The sequence below is a fragment of the Myotis brandtii genome, unplaced genomic scaffold (genome assembly GCF_000412655.1).
Source record: "Myotis brandtii unplaced genomic scaffold, ASM41265v1 scaffold14, whole genome shotgun sequence".
Taxonomy (NCBI): domain Eukaryota; kingdom Metazoa; phylum Chordata; class Mammalia; order Chiroptera; family Vespertilionidae; genus Myotis; species Myotis brandtii.
This window is the reverse complement of record NW_005354999.1, coordinates 1362890-1383593: the sequence shown is the minus strand read 5'-3', so window position 1 is coordinate 1383593 and position 20704 is coordinate 1362890.

Genomic DNA, 20704 nt, shown 5'->3' with positions numbered 1-20704 from the left:
ATTGATAGATGTCCACAGGTTCAGAGTAAGACCTTTGCAGATCCTAATACCTGAATGGCTCCATATATAATTAAAAATAAAAATGAGTGTGAAATTAGTGTAAAGAATTTCAATGAAGTTCTGCCTTCCTCCCTCCATGATGTCTACTTTGATTAATTCTTTCAAGAAAAAAAAGAAATGTAAAAAATAATATATTTTCATCATTTGCATGCCTCTAGTTTGGACATGTTCTAAGTACATGTTTCATCTCTTCTAAAGTTGTACTAACTTATTAATCTTCTATATAATGATGGGTGAATGCATTTTCACTTTATGTTCTGCCTATGTAAGTGAGAATGAGAACTAATAAAATTTTGTGTCACAAACTGGGCAATAAGAAATCCTTAAGAAAAATATGGGTATTTTGAACATAAGGACTTAGAAAAATTTGCAAGTTTTCCTCCTAGCAAACACAGAAAACACAGTTTAATTTCCACACTAGAACAGATTGGAAGACTTTTAAATGTTTGCTTTAAGTTTCTTTGAAATAACTCTTGTCTAAAATTCATTCACCATTGTGTTTCATTATGGTACAAGTAACAATATCTATTCATTCATAAAATTCCAGATTAAGCCTCATAAAACCATCTTTGCCTCAATTTCAAAATAATGTTTTCATACTCTAACTACTTGAAAAATTTATGTTTTGGCTATTTAGGAAAAAAACACACTATTTCTCCCGTGGCATTGAGCATCCCACAGCATGTTGCCTAGTTAATTACATGTATCCCAGTTTGAGAAGCACAATGTTGACAAAAGCTAATTCACCTTGCTCTCAGCTTATTGAAACTAAGGTGCTGATGACCTGGCTTCAGTTGGGACTGTAGCAGCTGTGGTTATTTTGCATCTAATGAGACAGTAATAAAAATCTAACACTTTTGTTCATCCAGTGTTATTTGCATATTAAAGTGTCAAAGGAGAAATGTAATTGTTAGTGATCAATATACAGAATACAAGTAAATAATTACTATATGTAATTTTTGAAGCATGATTGCAAACTTATAGAATGTATAGGCTGTTGAAGTTAATATTTAAATTTTTAATATGTTTTCTCATTAGGATACTGTTTTAGATTCTCACCTTAACTACTAGAGGAAAGAAATATTTTCTGGCAAAACATTAATAAAATAATTACTATTCATTTTAGTAGATAAAATAATGCTTACTTTTGGGAAGTATTTTCTCATATTTTCAATAAGATCAACTTGTATAGGTGAACATCTAAACTGTCATTTAATTTACTACCATCAAATAGTAAATATATGTTTCCAGTTCCAAAAATGTGCTTAGATAAAAAAGGGATAAGAAGGTAAAAAGAAAAAATTGTAAGTTTCAATCAAATTTGAAAAATGAGGTTGAGACTTTAAGGTATTTGCCCAAAGTAACTTAGGTAGTAAGTCTTAGAGATGACAAGTGTGGTCACTGTTCTCTACTGACTTCCCAAATTGGCTTGAATTTTCTAAAAAGTAAATGACTTGAATTTCAAATTACTTGAAGTGAAATAATAGCTTTAAAATAAAACAAAACACCCACATTTCTTATATTCCTGAAAAACTACAAATAATTTTTAAAATTTACCTTTCTTGCCTGGCTAGCTGAGCATTGACCCATGAACCTGGAGGTCACAGTTCCATTCCAGGTCAAGTCACATGCCCTGGTTGTAGGCTCCATCCCCAGTAGGGGACCTGCTGGAGGCAACTGATCAATGATTCTCTCTCATCATTTCTACCTCTCTCTCCCTCTCCCTTCCTCCCTGAAATCAATAAAAATATATTTTACAAAAGTTACCTTTCTTGCAGTAACATTTTAATTTCACTTATTCAATAAATCTCTATGAAATTGCCTCTCAGCATTTTTCTACCTACTGTGCTAGGCAGTGGTGATTCAAAGACAAATATTAAGGCCAAGCTATAAGAGCTGAAGCAAAATCAACCAAGGACGGTCATGGGACCTGCACAGTGTTGGGAACACGGGCTTTCTTTTGTTCTCCCCTTCTCCCCAAGGAGTTTCTATCTGGTGGTTCATCATAGCTGCTCTACTTCTGCTGAACATTTTCTTCCAAGCCACGGGGATGGGGTGGAAAAGAGAAAAGGGAAGGTAGGATCACTTTTTCAGGCTCAACCTAGGAAGCTGTACACAAGAAGTTCACTCTTTTCTGTTTGCCCAGGACTTAGAGACATGAGTTCACGTAGCTGTGAAAATGTTGGGAAAGACAATCTTTAGCTGTGTATACCTCCAAAGCTGGAGGTTCTATTACTAACATAATGAGAGATATAACAAAATTACAATTTTAACAAGAAACATAAAAATCCCAAAAGAATATTTAACAGGAGAGGAAAAATGCAATATTAAAAAAATCTTTAAGTATAAGCCAAATGGTTTGGCATTTCTCTTTATCTATATCTTAGTATTGCTGACCTCTGGTTTTGAACTAAGAATGCTTAGATGAGGAAGAAGAAGAAAAAAGGCAGTCTTCCTAGTTTTGTTTATTAAAAACTTGTAAGGCTATTTTGGGGATAGTTCTTCCATTAAAAGTGTAATGGAAGTTTAGGGGCAGGGAGACATGCACATCTCTACCTTTTACAGTTGAAATTGACAATATGCTTTTTAAGAAAGGTCTAAAATAATAGACAAGAGTTATTAAAAATTGCAAATAATGACAATTAGACTATTTGAATTGGTTTGTGACATAAGTGCTAGAATTCATGTAGTATCCCTAAATGGCCCCAATGAATTGGTTGGAAAAAGTCTTTTGTAGCCAGGCTGGTGTGGCTTAGTGGTTGAGCAATGACCTATGAACCAGGAGATCAGAGTTTGATTCCTGGTTTGGGAAGGTGTGCAGGAGGCAGCCCATCAGTGATTCTCTTTTATCATTGATATTTCTCTCTCTCTCTCTCCTGCTCCCTTTCTCTCTAAAATCAATAAAAATATATACTTTTAAAAAGTCTTGCCAACTAATTAAAATTGTCACTTTCATGAATCAGACTATATTTTATGTTCTTTGAATAAACTATCATGTGCACAATCTATTTTTTCTTTTTAATTATTTAAATCCATATCTGTATCTGCTGGACCAAAACTAGAATACGTTTCTATTCATATTGCTTAAGTCAGAATTGCTATTTAAATAGAATAAATAATAGATTGAAGTTGCTGTTATAGAACTGTACAGGTAGAACAAAATTTTATGAAAATTACAGTTTCCAGTGTATAGACAAGATATGGCATCTAAGTATAAAGTTCAACACAATGCTGTAATATATAGACTTTTGGATTATGACAACAAGCTAGTTACAATAATGTTCGTAAAATTGTAAAACAACATTTACTTCCCTGTTATATAATAACTAGAGGCCCGAAGCACAAAATTCGTGCAAGGGGCTCTGCCCTTGCAGCCCCGGCCGGCTCTCGCAGCCCCAGCTTCGTCTCGAAGGTCATCTGGACTGTCATCCAGAAGGATGTCCATACAGTTGTTCTGCTGTTCGGTCTAATTAGCATATTAGCTCTTCATTATGTAGGATGTGTATTTATTTTCTGAAGCTAAAATATATTGAGTTGACTAAAAGATCAATAAATTCTGGCCTATACATTAAATAAAGATTATGAAGTTGAACAAAGGTGAAGAAAAGTTAATTATACTCCTTGATCTTATGGTCATGATATATGAAACTGAGACATTGCTCTGGAGAAGTCATACTGAAATCATAATTAATTGGGTTTCTTCTGAGATTGTCTGCAGGTACAACTCTAAACTTTTTTTAGCTGGGATCATTAGAAGCTATTCTAGTTTAAAGCTAGTTCTCTTGCTATGTAGCTAACTTTGAGTAAGTCAAAAACTACTGGGTGAAGCTTTGGTTTTAATTTCCAAAATGAGAGAAATAGCCCCACATTATTAGTCATTGAAGAGAAAAATAGAAAGTGAATTCTTGTGTTATAAATTAGAAAATCTTTTTATATGCATATTTATGCAAGAAGACAGTTTATGTCTTATTCATTACACACATTTATACAAATATGTGTGGAAATTAGGTAATATTACTCTTGCAGATCCAGGCTGGCATTCATGTTGAGCTCTTTATTTCCAGCAATGGTTTAGATTTCAATTTAAGAAGTACATGACATACATTTGGAAAATATAAGAAATACAGTGATCAGTCTTCATATTTCTTTTCTCCTAAACTCCCATATATTTTGTAAGCTTTTTGGATGTACATTGTTTGCCATACATTGTTCTTTAAAGTGACCACGGATGATATTGTTGTCCTCATTGTCATCATATGAAATAACTTTTATTCTGTTAAAATGCTGTAACAATGTACAGTTGTTCATTTGTGACTACTATTAGAAGAGATCATGCATACAATATCGTTTTGATCTTCAAACCTTTTATATTCTTTCCTAATTATTAAAGGAATGCATTTTTATTTCACTGCGTGAACTTTTTTTTTTTTTTTTTTTTACCTTTCTCTTCTAGGAGCTTGCATTCTTTCTCTCTCCCTCTCTCTCTCCTTGCTTTCTCTCCATAGTGCCTCCAAGGAGAAATTACCAGTGTCCCAAGGAAGGAATTTTATTCAGCTCAGTTGTCTCAGAGCTTGATAAGAAGCTTTAATAATCCATGCAGCAAGAATTAAAATTAAGTTGTTTAATTATAGTTGATGTGTCTTGTGGGGAGTCCCAGTGGGTGGCTTCTGCGAAGGGCTGTATTTTGGATAAAGTACTATAGAATGCTATGGCAAGAGGATATGTTTATTTGTGTGTGTGTGTGAAATAAAAGGTCCAGGTACTTTTGCTTTTAATAAAATAAGTAATTTTTTTATCTCTTACATTTGATGAGAATTGACCTATGACTGGACAGAATTTCCAACTTGTATATGTACTTCCAAGGTCAGAAATTGAAAGTTGCTGTGTAGGTTCCTGGGTGACGGTGAAATCAGCAGCTCCCGGAGGCAGTTTGCATCATTTAACCTTCTCTTGCTCTTTCATGATCTGCTCATTATCTGATGACTTTGCTATTCCTAGCTGTTATCAGTTGTAATATTATATGTGTGTTATTAAAGTAAAAATGCTTAAGTATGGAATGTATGAAAAAGATAATTGTTGGGAGTACTCTACGGTGTATCTAGTGACGGATAGAGTCCATTGCCTTTTCAATGTAGCATTTCCTGATCTATTTTTTTAGTGTGTAATTTCAACCTATGGATTTAGTTGTTAATGAAATCAATGTGGCATCCTTAAACAACATAAAGAGCATATTTCATAATTGCATTGTATCTGTACCTGTTTATAATTTTCCTATGTATTTAGGCAAGGAGTAAATAACATTGTATTGCTTTGAATACATAGACATTTCTAAGCAGATCATCCACTATAAGCAGGATTTTAATCCATCAAGTAGATGAATCCACTTTATGCTTCCTCTTTTGCATCCTGAATTTTCAGAGAGAGAAATGCTTTATGCTGGTTAGTTAATATCTATTGAACAAATTCCATGTTTGGGTGCAGAGTTTGCCTTCTGGGGGAATAGAGAAACATAATTCTATGCCCATATAATAATCATTTGAAAGCATTTATCATATCTTTTGCTTTCTAAGCCAAACATTCACTATTAAACATGCACCTTCCATAGATTGAATCCTCTGCATGATTTTTTTTTGCATTTTTAAGTAATTATGCAGTCATTTCCCCCTGTATTTGTGAGTTTTTTCTACAGAGAGTATTTATCTATCAAGCTACAAAAATATTCAGAGTTTAGGATAGAATATACAGTAAGTACACAAAGCACAGAAAAGGAATATCGCATATGGTTTCATCACCCTGTGATAATTACGGTTATTTGTATTTGCATTTAAAGTTATTATTATTTTAAATTTCATGATACTCTAATAGGTTGGGCTCCCAGGAAACATTCTGAGATTTGAGTGCAGGAGTTTTATTGGGGAGCGTTCTTAGGAACACCTGTTAGGGGTGAAGGGAAAAGGACTGAGCAGGAGAAGGTGACTGGGAATGAACTTGCAACAGAAGCCTCAGTAAATTGTTTGAGGAACTGTGGGGCTAAAAATGACACTTAAAAACTGAATCACTGAGATGAGGGGCCAGGCCTTTGGTCTCACACACTGGCTAGTCTGGATGTGCTGGCACCAGGAATGGGGTATAATCGTGGGTGAGGCAGCTGCCTTTGGTGGAAGGCAGTGTCTACAGAGGAACTCACCTGCGCACCATCAGCAGCAACACACGTCACAGCTGGGGCGTCAGAGTCCGAGTCCTGAAGAGGCCTCTGGCAGGACCACACCCACTGCACATGTGCGCAAAGATATTGAGCATTTTGTGGATCATATCTTTCTTTTAAATTTTTTACACTTAACGATGATTTCTGTGACTATGAATTAGAAATGTTAGGCAACAACTGACTCCCTCATGTAACTTGAATGCAACTTTAACTTTTCTGACTCATTTTTGTGAGGATCCTATACAAATAATTCATATATTCAAAAACATACCTATGGGTCATATGATATGAAGTCTGACATGTTTTCCAAAAAAAAGTGAAAGGTGTTATTAGTTGCTCCTAATATATTTTCTAGGCCATCTTAAATCAAGGGACAATTTCAGGGCTATATTTTATAGGCCTGAATAAATTACCTTTACTTCAACCTTTTACATTAGAGTCACTAATCAATTGCATTTAATTTCTAACCTATGTTTGTGACCGTTCAAAGTCTGCACTTGAGTGGGCTGCAATCTCAGTTGTCAGATTTAAACTATGGCTCTAGGAGATTGAACTGACAAAGAGGTGAGGTGGGATTAGCCTGAGATTCAGAGCATAGACCCAGAAGAGACCTAAAAGAAGGTTCAAAAACAAAAGAAAAAAGAAAAACACAAATAAAAACAAACAGAAAAATGACCACCTTTCTTCATTTTTGACTTATGTAAATATTATGTGCAAGGTTCTAACAGTCGATTATATATTTAGCCACTAGAGGCCCGGTGCACAAAAATTTTGCACTGGGGGGTGGCGTCCATCAGCCTGGCCTGTGTCCTCTCGCAGTCTGGGACCCCTCAGGGGATGTCCACCTCCTGGCTTAGACCTGCACCCCGGACCTAAGCTGGCAGTCAGAGATCCCTCTGGCAGCCCGGTAGCCCTCGGGGGATGTCCACTTGCCAGCAGGGAGCAGGCCTAAGCTGCAGTCGGACATCCTTAGCACTGCTGAGGAGGTGAGAGAGGCTCCCACCACCAGCTGGCAGCCTGGCTTGTGGCTGAGCAGAGCTCCCCCTGTGGGAGCGCACTGACCACCAGGGTGAAGCTCCTGCATTGAGCATCTGCCCCCGGTGGTCAGTGTGTGTCATAGTGACCAGTCATTTCTAGTCATTCTGTTGTTAGGATCAATTTGCTTATTACCCTTTTATTATATAAGATAGAGGACTGGTGCATGGGTGGGGACCGGCTGGTTTGCCCTGAAGGGTGTCCCAGATCAGGGTGGGGGTCCTGCTGGGGTGCCTGGCCAGCCTGGGTGAGGGGCTGATGGCCGTTTTCAGGCCTGGCCACACCCCCTGGCGATCCAAGCTCCTAGCCTAGGCTCTCCTTTTTTTCTTTTTTCTTTTTTTTCCTGGGATTTATTTATCTTCTATAATTGAAACTTCGTAGCCTTGAGCAGAGCCCAGGTCTGCTGGAAGCCTGGGAGGCTTCCAGCCCCTACTTGAGCGGAGGCCACTGCTGGCTGAAGCAGGTATCTGGGATTTATTTATCTTCTATAATTGAAATTTTGTAGCCTTGAGCAGAGCCCAGGGCTGCCAGGGCAGGCGGGAAGCTTGGCTTCTTTCATCACCAGGGGCAACCCAAGTCTCCTGCTCGCTTCAGCTCCGTGGCGGCCGCCATCTTAGTTGGGTTAATTTGCATACTCATTCCTGATTGGCTTATGGGCATGGCTTGTGGGCGTGACTTGAGCATAGTGGAGGGACAGTCAGTTTGCATGTTTCTCTTTTAATATATAGGATTATCTCAACTAAATGTGGGTTTTGGCACTTCTTCTATTTGCAAATTTGGTCTTTTGGAGATGGGTTTGGACTGATTTGATTAGGAACATCATGAATCCACATTTTCTTGAAAAAGAGGCTATAGGTTCAATTAATCTTGCATTCATTTTTCTCTCCAGAAATCTCTGAAACATCTTTTATAACCAAATTCCCAGACAGGGCTATCACTTAGCAGGGTCACAAGCTAAGGTATCTGGTTTGGCTTTGGGGATGGTTACATGGATCTCCACAGAAATATGTTTTGTTATTGTTTTTTGATGATAATCAACAAGGAAGAGTTTATGATGGTGTTGATAAGACCAAATGATTCTCATCTTAGTCCCATTTTTACATTCTTACTTTTCAAGAGTAAAATATACTTTCTAAACCTATATTTCTTTGGTTGGCTGCAGACATTTATGATCTGATTCAGATATATTAGAAGGGATTAAGAAAAGCCTTGCACATAAGACTTTTTAAAATGTATAATGTACAGTAAAAGCAAGCCAGATACAAATGAGTATCAGACACTCTTCTGGAGACAAGCTGTATCAGCAACTTAGTGAAAGCGTTGTCAAGAGTCTTGCAAAGCCACTCACAGGTCTTGCTGCAGCTGAGCCAGGTGTCAGGGATAGAGTCAGGTCTAATGCAGTTTGGATCAGCCCCTTCTGAATGGTAATGGGAAAGGAATATTTGTTTTAAGGCCTTTTGGGGCCTCACTTTATTTAGCATGCTTATTTTTCAAGTATACCCTTGAAACATACATGCATTAGGTGAACTTGAAAATGGAGATAGCTAATTTGTGGTGAAAACTTAATTTCTTCCTGTTTCTTAATTATTTTAACTTTATTCAAATAACGTATACAAATGTATTGCCACTTTGATTTGAGGTTTCTTTTTTTCTGATTAAAAGCAATTAAGACATTAGAGTACAACCTTCAAATAATTTTAAGGAGAGTTAACTTTCAGGTATTTATGCAGAAATTTAAGATTAATGAAATATAGATTTCTTACACTTGAATTTCCAATACTAGTTTATCCTCACTTTCCTTATAATTTCACTTACCTTGTAAATAACAGCTTAAGTTTTCACATATTATGTATTAATATATATATATATATTAGAGGCCTGGTGCACAAAATTCTTGCATGGTTAGGGCCCCTATGCCAGGCCGATGATCAGGGCCCATCTGTGGGGCGACCGGCGGGGCAATTGGGGGGACCCCTGCTAGCACCTACCTTGCTACCTTGGCTGGGGAGCGGGCCTAAGCCGGCAGTTGGACATCCCCCGAGGGGTCCTTAGAGCTGCCACAGAGGTGGCCATGAATATTTTTTAAAGTTTATATAATAACTTTGTCACTTGGGTAAATCTGAGAGAGGGATTACTGGGTCAAATTGTATGTATATTAACTTTGTAAATAATTGCAAGCCATTTCCAGGGTAGATTAATATGTTGTGTTTTAATTTTCATTTAGTTAAAAAAAGTGTTGTAACTTGTCTTATGATTTTTCCCTTTTAATCATGTGTTAATTATACATGAATATTTAGACATGCTTTGTTCATCTTTGAATATTTGGAGATATTTCTATATATCTTTCTGTTATTGATTCCTAACTTAATCCCTTTATGTTCAGAGAAAATAGGTTGTGTGATTTCAATCCTCTTAAGTTTATTGAAACATGTTTTATGGTCCAGAATAGGGTTTATCTTGCTAAATCTTCTCTGGCACTGGGAAAGATTGTACATCCTATTCATAGTGTTTCAGCCCTGCTGACTTTCTCTCTCTTTGTTCTATCAATAAAAACTAAACATGATGAAATTTCCATTGCTAAGTGTGGCTTCTTTCTGTTTTTCTCTTCCATTCTAATAAATTTGCTCTTTGTATTTGAAGCTCTGTTGACCATTTATTGTTATGAAATTTCCTTCTTGATCTTTGAAATATACTTTGTATAATCTAGAAACTCAGATTTATTTCGAAGTATCTCCATGAATTATCTATTATCTTATTTCATTATTGTACCTTTAACCTCTCTGTGTCTTTATATTTATAATGGATTGATTGTAGATAACATACAGTTGGATGTGTACTCTCAGTGCATCAGCATCTTCAAATTCTTTCAAATTCTGTCAGTGTTGGACCTCGGCTACTTTTACTGCAGGTGATGTCTGCACTACTGCAGTTTTCATCAGTATTCCTTCTCTGTTTTCAGCAGTCCCTCTTTCTGAACCTCTGGACTGCAGGTTTCTCACCACTGCTTCCCCTCATCTAGTAACAAATAACCTCTCCCTGCTAGTCAGTGAGGAGTCCAGAGCAAGCTTTCTTCTGCCCCTCACCCTTGCACAATAGCTACACTTGCCTTGTGTTTGTGCAATGCCTAAGGCATAATTGAAGGTTTCACATGTCTTTGCATGGTAATAGTGCTCTGCATGGTATCTATGCAGGACCTGGTGCAAGTAGGTGTCTTGCTCTCCTATATTAATGGCAAAAGGATTTTGCTTATTGTCAGTTTAAGGTAGGTAGGCTGGATTTTTTCTCCTCTCCTGGAGGCATCAATTCTTAGTCTGGTGTAAAGTCAAGGACTGGCTGAAGGGTGTGGGATATCTGGCCCTTTCTTCTGTGGGGTCATTTTTTGTCCTTGTTCAGAATAGGGTCTCATCTGACTCATAAGCATGCTTTATGGTCTCTTCCAGCAGCAGACAGATCCTTTCTTGTAGGAGTGCAGGATCTGGGGAATGAGCAGGCATCTTGACTGCCCCCCAGTGGTAGTCAGTCCACCTTGTGCCCATGCAGGGTCTGGAGCTACCCTGTGCTTCCGCAGGTATTCTTCATCATTAAACCTTGTCAGGCCTTTCACGAGACATTAGGCAAGGGCTCTCTCAGGTCTCCTGCACCCACAATCTATTCTGTGTGCAGCCAGTGGAGGCCTGGGGAAGGAGCTGGTGACTGGATGTGGGATCTTCTTGTTTCTGGGACTCATTGGTCCAAAGCTACCATGCTACCCCATACTCAACCTTTAAATGTTTGTTAAAATTTAACGTTGTGTTCCTGTTACTTACTTGGATGCTAGCATGTCTTCGTCCCATGAAAATTAATGTTTGCTGATAAAAAAGGTAGACAGAGTAAATTGAGGGGGCCATATGGAAAATTGGTGGTGGTGCTGGGAAAAAATCTAGACCCCTAAGATTGCTTTCTAGAAAGAAGTGGCAAAGCTGCAAGACAATGAGACATTGCAGGTAAAACAGAAGTTGGAGCATGACATCCTGGATGAATGGTATGGCACCCTCTTACTGAGATGGTGTCCAGTGCATGTGTTAGGGATGATCTCTGCAATTCATTATTTGTCCTTAATCAATATAAAGTTAATATAAAATTATAATTTCTTATCTATTTTATAAATTATATATTTTATACCCTATAGCTGGTCTTCTGTCTTGAATGGACTTTTTTTCTTAATTATGAACAACTATTGATGAACCATGAAACATATAAAGCTGAAATATGTATTTGTAAAGCTAAAATAAATACTCAAGTTCTTTGCATTTTATATTTTACTTTTGCTTTGCATTTATGTTTCCATATGAACATGACTTTAGTTGTAATATCGAGATCTAACATTTTATAATTAATTATTTTATGGGATTTTTGTTTTACCGAAGGATGTTTACCTTAAAGACAAGCTCTACAGACTGGGTGTGGGGGCGTCTTCTAAATCATTCTTCCACCTATTGGCCTTTTTCCAATATCAGTATCATATTTACATATTTGAGAGTACTATTGTAAGGTAAATTTGAACAAATGGGATGAGTATGAGGCGTTATTTCTGAGGATGTACATATGTAGTTTGGAAATAGTAAAAAGCATTTAATTGTGCCTTCATTTAATACAAGAGTGTTTATCAAAGTGTGTAGGTATCAGGGTTTGGGAGAAAGGTGAGGGAAAAGAAGAAAATAGCATTCTCATGTCATTGAAAAACGTTTTATTTAAAATGGATAAAACCACTGTTTTAAAATAATTGCTTTATCCCTCACTGAACTCAGTGGTAGTTCATTGTATTTAGATTTACCGTCAGTCAGCACTTTAATTTTTTTCCCTACAATTGTGCTGCCAGGATCTAAATTCCAATTTGTGTGAAGGGGCAGCTGTTACTAGAGAGGGCTGCTCCTCCCACACTGTTGGTTTCAGCTGAAATGTGGAGAGCTCCAATCTGTCCCAGTTTTTCATGTTTCTTGTCGTAGGTGTGACTTCACTGGATACTGTATTTTCCTAATCATCTCAATTATTTGTGGGAACAGAACCCATACGGCAGATGGTGTTGACACAGGGAACCTTGAGTCATGGCCATGGCAGAGCGCTGGATAATTTAGAGTTGGTTCAGTGGTGGAGAAAAAGAAAGTGGAGAGAGGGAGCTTGGAGGGAGGGAAGAGGAATTAAGTCATGAGGCAGAGGACCAGAGAGAAAGCCACTGCTTTCAAGTATCTGGGTACAGAGTGGGGTGCCTGCTCCCAGGAGCCGGGATGCTCTTGGAGGCTGAGGTACGATGGCCAATAGATTTATCACGTATGAGGATATACAGTGAAAAACAAATGTGTGACATACCAGCTGAGATTAGCCACTCTTTGGATATTCAATTAAAAATATTTCCCATTCCTCCTCCCACATTTCATGTCCTGAGGCAAGTCCAAGACTTTAAGAAAGTTCTTAAGATTGCTGTGGATTTCTAGAAACCTAACATTGTCATGATCACCGCCACATTTTAGTTTCTGTTTCACAGAATTCATTTAACATTGACCTAAAGGTAGAACCTGGACCTTTGATTACCAAACATCCACAATGCACAAAGCAAACAAAATACCACGCACACAAAGGCTGGTGAATGTAGCCAAATTGTTGAAAATATGGAGGATAGGGGGTTTTATAATACAGAGTCAAACAGCTTAAAATGGAATATCAGACATCTCTTTTGAAAAATGATTTTTACTTTTCTGATAAATAAGTGTCTAGACTCAGCTCTCTCTTCAAAATTATATTGACAGGTATCCCATACTTTTAAAAAATTATTTTTATTGTTGAAAGTATTACTGATGTCCCCTTTATTTCCCCCATGACCCCTTCCATCCCATACTCTGCCCCCCCCACCCCCCCGCAGGCCTTCACCACACTATGTTCTGTGTCCATGGGTTATGTATATAAGTTCTTGGGTTAATTTCTCTCCCCCCCACCACCCTGCCTTCCCTCTGATATTCATCAGTCTGTTCCATGCTTCTATGTCTCTGGATCTGTTATGTTCATTTGTTTATTTTGTTTATTGGATTCCACATATGAGTGAGAGTATGTGATACTTGTCTTTTTCTAACTCGCTTCTTTTGCTTAGCATAATACTCTCCAGGTCCCTCCATATTTAAATTAAGTTGATGATAGATTTTTTCCCTCTTTGCTACAAAAAACAGTTCTAAACTAATTATCTCAGCTTCCAAATAACAGTTTTCAAGGTATTTATTAAGTCAAACTGGTCTCTAAGATGAAATCTGGTAACAACCATTTTATTTTTCAAATTTTTTGAGTTTGAAAAATAAAACAGCCAGTCTGCCTGATATATTATCCTGGTTCTCCTATCATGGGTTAGCAAACTAATCCTCATTTCTCTAATCTGTAAAATTCAGATAACAATGGAATCTTTTATAGAGTGGTTATAAAGTTTAAAGGAGTTAATTCTGGTAAAATGCCTATGGTGGTACCTGGCTTAGTGTGAATGCTCAGTAAAAATTACCTTTTACTAAATCCTATATGAATGAGTTTTTGCTGGAAACAGAAATACCAGTTATGATAGGAGAGAAAGCTATGTAGTGAATTAGGAACATTTGCAATACAAATAATCAATGTTCATATTATTGATCTTCTGAATTCCCATGTGTTGAAATATGCCACCTGAAACTGAACTGGCTATTTCTGAATTAAATTCTGTGATATACTCCTGCCAGACTAAAGGAAGAGCTAATGTCCAGCTATATATGTCTGATGATTCTTTTGGGAAAATAGGTGTAATAGTGAGTAGGGATTAATTTCCAAGTCCTGAAAATTGAAGCCTATCTTTAAGAAATATGTTCAGTATGCACATAAAAGGCCAATTTCTTTCATTGTATATATACTTAACAAGAAGAAATGGTAATTTCAGCAAATTACCTTCACAACCCTTTGATTTATTAGTGTCTCAATAACTCATGAACTATTGGACCTCAAATCAATGATCCTGGTATCATATTCAAACAGGTTTTTTAATCAATGTTTTATGACAAACTCTAATAAAAGTTTCTGTGTCTAGATACTTCCTGTATATTGTCTTTTAATGTACCCTAAGGGTAATGTTAGGTTGATTCTGCTAAGCAATCTTGGCTGAAGACTAGTTTCTGTTATTGTTCTCACAGGCTTTCAGATGATCTCTTATTTACAGTCTGATAAATTGTATGCTTCTCTTCATTACATTTTCAAAGATATCTTGCATTATTCTGGGAATTCATTCCTTTTAGACAAACTATAGTTTTATATGGCTATTGTATGCTAAAATTCTTTGTGGAATAATAAAATGCTAGTATCAATGAATATCACAAGTCTTCTATTCCCTTTTTTTCCTGTTGTGTTTTGTTCAGACTTCCTTATCAAGAAAGCACTTCAGTATAACATTCATAGTTTTCTAAGAAGATAATTCATTAGCAATACTTTCTATGCATTTTTATTTTTTAAAAAAAGGTGTCATTTTTCTCATGATGACTATTTTGACCTAAATTTTGATAGGAAGTCATTTCATAGTTCTTGGTTGACTTTTTCTGACTTATTATGGAGAAATCTCCTTTAGGAAGTTTAAAGGGATATTTTAGAAAGAAGATTATGGTGTTTACTATTAATGCATAACAAACTACCTCAAAACTCAGTGACCTAAAACAGTGATCATTTATTATCCTTCAAATGTCTGGGGCTTTGCTGGGCTGGGCTCAGCTTAGGATTTTGTGGCTAGAAGACTCTATGTGTCACCACTGCTCTGTGGGCTGGTTGGAGTTACTCGGTTCACATACCTTTCTCTATTCTTGGACCATCAGGTTAGTCACAACCTGCTCTAATCATTGGGATGACCAAGGAACAAAAGAACTCTCAAAGACCCATACAACTTCTTGTATTCTATGTTCAGAACCAGCACATTGTCACTTCTGCTGTTGGTCAAAGCAAGTCATATGACAGAGCCCAAAGTTAAACCTGCTGTTTGTCAGTAATGAAACTACAGAAAGGATGTGGCTATAAGAACATGTGAAGGGTTATGGTCAGTGATACCAAAAATAAGTTAGAAAGGAAATAAGAACTTCTTCTGAGTACTTGTCAGTGTATTTTTTGTAATTGAGGGTTTTTACCATTTACTTCCGCCTTTTAAATATCCTTAAGCATGAACATCAGGAGTTGATATTTTGTTTTTGTCTTTCTTTGGGCTTCAGAGAACTCCTAATGTTCTTTTGCTCATAATTAAATTTGGGATGGGTGAGTGCAGCTAGGTGCTGGGTAATGTTCTTGCTTTATATTATTGTACTTAAATATGCATAATCTCTGTTCTCTTAAAAAATGGCAGATAGCTCTAGCTGGTTTGGCTCAGTGGATAGAGCATCAGCCCATGGACTGAAGAGTCCCAGGTTCAATTCCGGTCAAGGGCACAAGCCCAGGTTGTGGCTCGATCCTCAGTGGGGGCCACGCAGGAGGCAGCCCATCAATGATTCTTTCTCATCATTGATATTTCTATCTCTCTCCCTCTCCTCTCCTCTCTGAAATCAATAAAAAAATATTTTTAAAAATGGCAGATATTACAATCTTTGGTTTTATTTTGAGGGCTAGAAATTGAACCATGGATCAAAATTGATAGCCAAGGGAAAACTTAAGATTGCTAGACTATTTATGATATGTTCTCTAATGATTTGTTAAAATCATAAACATTGCTAGAATTTTATAAATTGTAACTCTGTACAATGAACTTAGGAAGTCATGAAAGGATAGTTTAAAACAGGCTAGATAATTTTTGAAATAATGCCATTATTTAATTCATTCAATAGCTCTTTATTGAGCATCTGATACACACGTATGAGGGAATAGTATCATGACCTCATGGTACTTACATTCTAATGAAGAAAGAACATATAAGCAAACATTAATATAATTTGGGTAGACTGTTGCAATGAAGAAGAAAAAAGTTAAAGTTAATGAGAGGAAGAAGGCATGCCAAATTGCTTTAGATGATAAAATAAGTCCCCTCTGAAAATGGAACCTTTGAGTATATCTTGGATAAAAGGGAGGGAAGGAACCTTACATGTATTTCAATAAAGAGGTTTCTAGTTAGAGGATAAAGCAAATGCAAAAGCACTGAGTTGTGAGTATGGGAATTTGAGTGATACCAAGAATATCTTTGTGGCTGGAATGAAGGAATCTGAAGGGCAAATGGCAGGAGATAAAGCCAGAGGGCTTTCTACTGAACAGCTGTATGACCTTTGAGTTTCTGTAATTCCTGTGCCTTCCTCCCTTTGTCTGTAATATGGGGATTAAGGAATAGGAAAGCTTCCCTGATATTTGGGAACTGGCCTGGTCCTCACAGCTAGGACTTGGTATTCTCCTGATGGACATTTAAAAATCTCAGAGAACAGCAACATCAGACAGTGTCATCCTGAGACCATCAGAAGATGAGGCACCTAAGACCAGTTGATAATTTTGTCTAAGTACAGACAAAAGGACAGGTCATTGGTAAAATATGAAATACCTGCTGATGTGAGTGCTTGTTGCTTCGTTAACCTTGTTGTAGTCTGCCCGCCTTCTAAAAGAGATTTATGAGTTTACCCAATGATAGAACATACCCTGCTTGCTCACAGCACCCAACCCAGAGTGAACCCCTGCTTTCTGAAACCCTCTTCTAAATTCCCTTACAAAAGCCCAAATCCTATGGTCACTCCTTTCTAGAATTCTCTGAGATGCCCCATGGATCTCCATGGGTCTGCCTTGCTACAACAAAAGAATTAAACCCAACTTGACTAACTGCAAGTGTTTCTCCTGTGGTATTTAATTAGAGAACATTGCATGGACAGGGTGATGATGATGAGGAGGAGGACAAAATTAATATGTGAGAAGCACTCAGAAAATGGTTATCATGTTATAAAAAAAAAAAGGTGCCATTAACCACTAGTTCCCCATGTCTCTGTTTCCTGAGAATTTTTAGCTGTGCCCCTCCATGTGCGTCAGCTGAAGACTTCATTTTCTGCCTCTACTCTCAAACTGCTCAGGCCATAGATGAATAGTTTCCTTGTCCTTCAGTGCCGAGAAGATTCTATGAAAACTAGTGCTTTGTTAAATAAGTGCCCCTCTAGTTTCTTGAAAAGAGCTAACAATTTTACCTATACAGTAGATTTTATTGAAAAATGCCACTAGTTGGGATGTCTTGAAAAAATGCCAATGTCTCATCTTCATCATAGATTCATTCAGTAATCTGTAATGCTGGGGACATCTGTAATGGTTGTGAGCAGAGACAGTCTCTCCACTCGCTGCTGCTGCTAGCTCATGGACCACGTTTATGCAAAGTGGTCATGTCTGCAGGACTTACAGGGCTCTGCCATGGACCCCTTGACTGGGTGCCCATATGCAGCAGCCCTAACTATACTTGTGTAGAATCCAAGGATATCCCTGCATTTTATGCACCATTTGTTTCTACCCCATCCAGTTTCAGTTCAATTTGAATATCACACCCATTGCCCAGGTTCTGCCCGTCCATCTCTAGAAGACTTGACTGAATATAAGATAACAAATGAAATCCAAGAACTAAAAGAATTGGGGTCATTATTGTTATGTAAAAAAGTTATACATGTGGATAATAGAGACAACAAAAAATATTTAATTGCATAATTTAGGAAGGATTTAGAGCAGAATCATTCATTGAATAAATATGCAAAACTTTAAATCCTTAGATAAAATAGGCATAATAATGGTATCACTTAAAATGACTGGGAAGATTAAATGAGAAAATTAAGGTCAAGTGTTTAGCTGGATGCTTCTGCATGTTTTTTTTTTTGTCTGTGATAGGCAGAAACATGGCTCCCCAAAGTTGTTCTTATCCTAATGCATGGAACCCCTGCATATGTTACACTACATGGCAAAGGGGATTTGACAGAGGAGATTAAATATCCTGATATGGAGTTATTATCCTTAAGTATCTTGTGGACACAAGGTAATCATGAGGGACATTATAAGGAAGGGTGCAGGTCAGTCAGAGATGTGGTGATGGAAGCAGAGGTCAGAATGATGGAGCCATGAGCTAAGGCATCCGGGAAGCATCTAGAAGCTACAAAAGACAAGGAAAGGAATCTCCCCCATGGCCTCCAGTGGAAAAGCTGCCCTGCTCACACCTGGACTTTAGTCCAGTGAGACTTCTGACTTTTGAAACCTTAAGAAATGGATTTGTAACGTTTAAGCCATGAAGTTTGTGGTAATTTGTAACAGCAGCAACAGGACATTAGTGCACTTTGATAGCTTTATCATCATTACTATTATTGAATCCGTTTGTTTGATAGGTCTGCCATAATGAAGTTCCACAGACTGAGTGACTTAAACACAGGTATGTATTGTCTCACTACTATTCTGGAGGCTAAAAGTTCAAGATCAAGGTGTCAGCAGTGCTGGTTCCTAGTGAGAGCTGGGCAGGAAAGATCTGTTTCAAGTCTCTCTCCGTGGCATCTAGATAGCCATTTTCTCCCCCTGCTTCACACCGTCTTCCTTCTTTTTGTGTTTCTGCTTCCAAAATTACCCATTTTAAGTGGGTATCAGTCAAATTGGTTTAGGTTTTACCCTAGTGACCTCAATTTTAGCTGATTACTTCTGTGAAGATGCTATTTTCAAATAAAGCCACACTTTGAGATACTTGGGGGTTAGGACTTCAACACATAAATTTGGCAGGGTGTGTGTGTGTGTGTGTGTGTGTGTGTGTGTGTGTGTGGAGGGGGGGCAAACTATTCATAACAATTATTTGTGTGCATTTAAAATAAAATCCTAAAATTTGAAAGCTATGGCTATAGCCTCAGAAGCAGAGTGTATAAGAATTAGTTGAACCATAACTTTCATTGGACTACGGCGGTTCCTTTAAAGGGCAGCATGTTGTAGAGGTTCCGTGACATACTGGTTTAATAAGAAGTGCAACTATTGTTACTACCACTGGGATATAGTCTCAATTATGGGAAATGATAATTTAATAGTTCTAAAAACATCTCCCTTTCATAATTACAGAGAATTTCCCTAGCATTATCAGGAGTTAAGTTACTCATGTTTTCTCATGAGGTCTGCCTAAGTATGCTGTTACTACATCATTTTGAGTCTCCTCAATAATTCTGCAGGTGGTAAGCAAAAAAGGATGCTTACTATAGCAACTAGCAGGTGCATTCTACAGAGGAAGCAAACCAAATTGGATTTACCAATGAAATTTAATGTTTATTATATTTGTCCAGGATCAGTGGGGCTTAAAACTTCAAGAACTTCTTTGAGAGTATGCATTAAAAAAAAATTCTTACCAGGAAAGTGTGTGTGTGTGTGTGTGTGTGTGTGTGTAGGAGAGAGAGAATAAACACAAATTACATACCATTTATAGGTGATATAAAGCTCATTTATGGGACCCCTCCATAGTCCTACCCTAAAGCCTTTTGTTTCTGAGGCAGATTTTCTGGAACTTCTCTTGTTTCCTTTGGCTTCATCTCCAAATTTGGAATCTAATTGTCCTCTAGATCCCCAGTTCCCATCGGGGTGCTCTAGGCTCATCTCCTTCCTCTTGGTTCTGTGTAGTGCTCACTACCTCGTATTCAACCTCTCTCGTCCTTGGAACTTCTCAGAATGCCACACTTCATAAGCTATCGCCTCCTTTCATCGGAGATTATGCCAGATCAGTCATTGTAAAACCTTCTATATTTTGGTCAACTGTTGCCTAAATTATCAGTTTGCTTTAGAAAACTTGTATAATTTCTCCCCCCAAAAAACTTTAGGGTACAATTTGTTGTGCATTTGTGAGAAGTTTTGCTCATACATGGTTCCCTGAAACACAGTGCAGCTTTAAAATGCATAGGATAACACATATCACTATATTTTCTTACGCTTTTTGTTAACCTTTTAAAAATATTAAGATTTTTTAAGGCAAACTTGCAATAAAATTGCTATTTGCTGTATGAGAAAAAAACAGTTCTTGAGTTATAGGGCTATCATATTGGACAAATTATTTACAAATACAGCATCCTTTTAAATCAAAATTATATAAATTGTATATTTCATTTGGGTTGACAGTTCCATTGTGTTCTTTTATAAAGAAGTCATAAAAGTGCTATTGTTTTATTTCCAAAGCTATTAGAAGCAGTAAGAAATCTAGGTACCCAGATGTTAAAAATCAGGAGGAAAAGTTTCAATCAAGAAACTTAACTTGAAATGCCTACTGCCATTGGTCAGGCTGTTACTGCTGCCTGGAATGTCTGGTTTAGCTCTTCTTTCTTCAAGATGCAGCTCTGTCTAGGAAGTATTTCCTGAACCTCTCAATCCAATATGGTTTTCTGAATCTGGGAGTACTTCTTTCAGCAATTACCACATTAGGTTATAATCCTCCCTCCCTCCCTC